The following is a 5,670-nucleotide window of genomic DNA, read 5'->3' as shown; positions in this document are numbered from 1 at the left end:
AACGCCCATCAATTCCCAGAGCCAAACAAACTATTAAAAAAAAATCTTATCTTTGACACGATTTCATGCCTTGACGTCAATGGATGCACTGCCAGCGAGTGGGAGCTCAGATTTATGTGCTGCTGATGAATGAAACATAACTTCGAGTCTCTCTTAATGCGCTCATTATTATTGGTGCTTCACTGTGAGTGTGAGTTTAATGGAAGAGCAGAGAAAACACTGCGATATGAAGGCCAGCTTTGTTTGTGGAAGGGCCAACGGCACCACAGTCCTGACAAATTCTTCAAGTTCCTTGGACTATTTTTTGAAACCTTGCTTGACCATGTGACCTCTCTCTCTCTCTCTCTGAGACTGACCATAGCAGTGCTTACAAAGGCTGTTGCAATGACAGCGACTTCATTAAATGACATTACAGATAATTTATTCCACTTTGTATGCAACTTGCCTGTCAATTGGGATCGGCTGAAGAACATTCTATGGCGGGTGACATGGGTAGCACATTCGCCTCACAGCAAGAAGATCGTTAATTTGAGCCGCAGCTGGGTCAGTTGGCATCTCTGTGTGGAGTTTGCATGTACTCCCTGTTTTTGCGTGGGTTTCCTCCAGGTGCTCCGGTTTCCCCCACAAGTCCAAAGACATGTGGTATAGGTGAATTGGATATGCTAAAATTGACCGTAGTGTATGAGTGTGTGAATGAGTGTGTCAGTATTTCCCAGTGATGGGTTGTGGCTGGAAGGGCATCCGCTGCGTAAAACTTATGATGGATAAGTTGGTGGTTCATTCCGCTGTGGTGACCCTGGATTATTAAAAGGACTAAGCCGAAAAGAATATGAATGAATGAATGAATGAGCATTCTATGGCAGAGGTGTACAAACTCGGTCCTGGAGAGCTGGTGTCCTGCTTAGCTCCAACGTTCCTCAACACACTGGATGTTTCTAGTATGCATAGAAAGAGCTTGGTTAGCTAGTTCAGGTGTGTTAAATTGGGGTTGGAACTAAAATATGCAGGACACTGGCCCCTCCAGGACCGATTTTGGGCACCCCGGTTCTATGGTGTGCAATTTTATTGAGATAAACTCAAAAATTTATGTTAGGGATAGTTCCCTCAGAACTAAAAATTCTGTTGTCATTTACTCACACTTGTCAGGAACCCGTTTGAGTTTTTCTTCTGATGAACACTAGAGAAGATATTCTGAAAAATGTTGGGAACCTTTAACCACTGACTTCCATAGGATTAGTTTTTTTCTACTATGGAAATTAATGGTTACAGGTTTCCAACATTTTTCAAAATATCTTCTTTTGTGTTCAACAGAAAAAGGAGTCGCGTAAATGAATGGAACCACTTGAGAGAGAGTAAATGTGATTTTCTTTTTTTTTTGGGGGGGGGGGGGGGGTGAACTGTCTGTTTAAGATGTTCCTTCAAGTCAGATCTTGATGCTTTACAGTTACACATCACTGCCCTGAATGATTTAAATTTTTTCAATTAACATCACAGTCAACAACAGCCTAAAAACACACACACACACACACACACACACACACACACACACAAAGCTAAAACAATAAACTCTGAAATTGTTTATTCATTTATTTTCCTTCGGCTTAGTCTCTATTTCAGAGCTCGCCACAGCGAAATAAACCTCCAACTACTCCAGCATATGTTTTACGCAGCAGATGCCCTTCTAGGATGAAACTTTAGCAATTTAGTTTGTTTAATTCACTTATAGTGCATGTCTTTGGAATGGGGAAAGTGGAGCACCCGGAGGAAACCAACTTGAACACAGGGAGAACATGGAAACTCCCCACGGAAATGTCAACTGGCCCAGCCGGGACTCAATCCAGTGACCTTCTTGCTGTGAGGCGACAGTGCGAACCACTGAGTCATTAAATTTTTGAATTACCCCTTTTGCTTTGTATGAGATACAAAGGAGGAGTTTGAGGGCAAAAAAACTATATCTAATATCTCCAGGTGTGTTAAGCATAAGGGGAACAATTGACTCTGGTTTATTGAATTGTTAGGAAATAAGACTGAAATAACCCAGTTAAGACATCTTAATAATTTAAATAAAACATTGTTCAGAATAGTTACTTTTTAATAATAAAATATACATTTTTCCTTTGAGTGCTAAAAACCATCGATTTTAAAGAACATGCTGTGATTGATTGATTGACAACACTTTTTCATGAACATTTTACAACATTAGATCATTTTCAGTTGTGCAAATGCACTGTAACCTTTTGCTTTTATTGCATTCATGATATTGCCCAGTATGAGTAAAAATTTGTTGATTCAAATTCATTAATAACTATCAAAAGTGCAACCAAATAGGCACAAGTGATCTTCTGTTTCATTCTAGGAAGAAAACAGAAAGAATTTAATGTATGTCTTAGAGCATTCGGGATCAGTTGATTAAATTTACTGTTTGCCAAAGAAAAGACCAGTTAAACAAAGGCTTTTCAGAAGCTTTTTAGAATATAGAGCTTGATCTGTAAATTTGGTCAGAAAAACAACATTAGCACAAAAGTGTAAGCCTGTTACGACTAATTAAAATGCATTTGGAGTAGTATGGGACAAATAAGTCATTTAGTTCTGCTTAATTATATTTGCATCTCCTACACCAGTTTGTTATAACCTTTTTTTTTGCCTCCCACACAGAACATTATTAAGCAATTGGATGTAATACTACCCCATTAGACCAGTCCTGAGCTTCCTGTCGTTCATTCAAAAATAAAAACTCTGAATGTTCATGAAGACAAACAGCCATTTTAAACAGGTAAACACTCCACCCACACCTTCCTGCCTCACAAATCAGACCAAAACACAGACGATACCAGATATAAATGTATTAAACAAATAGGAGAGAAATGGTTTTAGCTACATCCTTCATTTGCGGTCTGTTGCTGAAATGAGACAGTTTGTAACGATGCTTCCAAAAATATGGCTTGATATGCAGTTGAACTACGCCGACCTCAGACAGCAAACAGTCTAGTGCAATCTTTTCTTCATGACAACTTGAGAATCAGTGTTTACTTTTTTTTTTTTCCTAGAATTCCCCATCCGTAAACATTCACGGCTGGAGCCAAGCCTGTCGAGAACATGATAAATACCACCCAGAATGTTCAGAGGACACACACTGTAGAGAATGAAAAACACTTTTAAAAAGAGAGAGAAACTGCAGATATACAGAACAATAGACAGAAGGACAGATAAACTGATCGATAGACAGACAGACAGAGAAACAGATAGAAAGACAGACAGACAGACAAGTAGGTAGGAAGGTATGTAGATATGTAGATAGGTAGATAGGTAGTTAGGTAGTTAGGTAGATAGATAGATAGATAGATAGATAGATAGATAGATAGATAGATAGATAGATAGATAGATAGATAGATAGATAGATAGATAGATAGATAGATAGATAGATAGATAGATAGATAGATAGATGGATGGACGGACTGATAGAACGAAAGATGGAAGGTCTGATAGAACGACGGATAGATGAACTGATAGAACGACAGATGGACGGACTGATAGAATGATGGATGGACGGACTGATAGAACGACGGATGGATGGACTGATAGAATGACGGATGGAAGGACTGATAGAAGGACGGATGGATGGACTGATAGAACGACGGATGGAAGGACTGATAGAACGACGGATGGAAGGACTGATAGAACGAGGGATGGACATATTGATAGATTGACGGATGGACAGACTGACACAACGACGGATGGATGGACTGTTAGAACGATAGAAGGACAAATGGATGGACGGACTGATAGAACGATAGAAGGACGAACTGATAGAACGAGGGATTGACGGACTGATAGAACGACAGATGGACAGACTGATAGATCAACAGATAGACAGACTGATAGAACGAATGATGGGCAGACTAATAGATCGATGAATGGACGGACGGACTGATAGAACGATGGATGGAAGGAATGATAGAACAAAAGAACGACAAATGGACGAACTGATAGAAGGACAGAATGATGGATGGACGAACTGAGAGAACAATGAATGGATGGACAATAGAACGATGGTCTGATAAAATGATGGACAAACTGACTGATAGAACAACGGATGGACGAACTGATAGAAAGACAGACGGACAAGCTTATAGAACGACGGACGGACTGATAGAATGACAGACGGAAGGATGACTGGATGGATGGAGACAAATAGACAGAATGAAGGATAGACAGATAGACAGACAGACAGAGCAACGGATAGATAGAACCATGGTGGATAAAACAACAGATGGATGGAGACAGATAGACCGGTTTATAGAACGACAGATAGATAGACCCTTTCAGAGAAATATGTCTCTTGTTTATCTCTTCTGTAGCTGGCTGATTTGGGAGCAGTTTGCTTTTCTTGACTCATTAAAAAACCGCCTACATCTAGATACTCCTCAGTCCTCTCTATAACAACAGTGATTACTGGATATTTATTTTTAGAGCTCGCTGGAAGATTTGACCGCAAATGTATGGTGTGGATTACAAGCAAGTGCAAAGATACCCACATTTTGCTGACACCCCCCACACCCCTCCCTTTAGATTTGTATTAAATTTATTTGTTGTTTTTGTTTACATCTTGATTACAAAAGGCACATTTTATTGTTGACTGGGTCTAATAAATCTGGATGGATGGAATGGGATAGATTGATTGAATACAGAAGCCTTTAATACCTCATTTGACTAATATCTTGCACAATATTGTTTTGTCTTATGTAAAAAAAAAGTACTTGTATAGTCCATCTCAGGTAGTGTATAGGCAAGTATTTGTAGTGTATAGTTGCTGTTGCAGGAGCTAGGGTGTTTGACTGTGCTTGACACACATTGCAAACTGTGCAACTTTATAGACCTACACACGTGTTGCTTAGGCCTATTTTGCTGAAATATTCATATAATATTTCTAATTATGGCCTAGTTTTCCACCCAATTAGTCTAATTAAATAATGACTGAAAAATAAACACATGAATGCTTGATCACGGCCTGGCCTGAAGATAGTGGCAGGAAATATAGGCCCAACCATGTCTGGGCTTCTGCAGAGAATCTAAACTCTAATAGTTAGTAGTTCAGTGTGCTAGTTACATCCAGTGTTGTGTTCATATTTATGAATATGCTTATTTTTGTAGCACCATGATCCTCTGAGACAAGACATCTCTATTTCATTCCATTTTATGTCAGCATGTGGAATGACTTGACTTATGATCTTCTATAATTACAATAAATTATAAAAACTTATTTCTGAAACTGGTAATAACAACCTTTCAAAAGTATGGTACTGTAGTGGTAATTATAGTAACAATTTCAATGCATTGTTATGCCACATTTAAAATGAAAAATTAGGAAAATAAAGTCAAATGGAACCTAAAGAAAACCCAAATGTGAATAAAAAAATATGTAAATTATACAATTTGTTGTATTTTCAGTCTAAATGTCTCAAATTCAGAACTTTTAATTAATAAAAAAAGTTATACTGGATTGATAATTATATCTAGCACTTTCAATAACAAAAAAGTAGATAAAAAGCTGATCTTACCTCAGTAAGCTGTCCCAGCACAACATCATCTTCACATACGTTATTTCTGTTTACTTTTGTTGTATTATCAGTCTAGAGGTCTTAAATTCAGAACTTTTAATTATAAAAAGAG

Source organism: Danio aesculapii, chromosome 8, assembly GCF_903798145.1.
Source record: "Danio aesculapii chromosome 8, fDanAes4.1, whole genome shotgun sequence".
Lineage (NCBI taxonomy): Eukaryota > Metazoa > Chordata > Actinopteri > Cypriniformes > Danionidae > Danio > Danio aesculapii.
The sequence above is the reverse complement of the archived record's forward strand: the minus strand, read 5'-3'. Positions refer to the sequence as shown.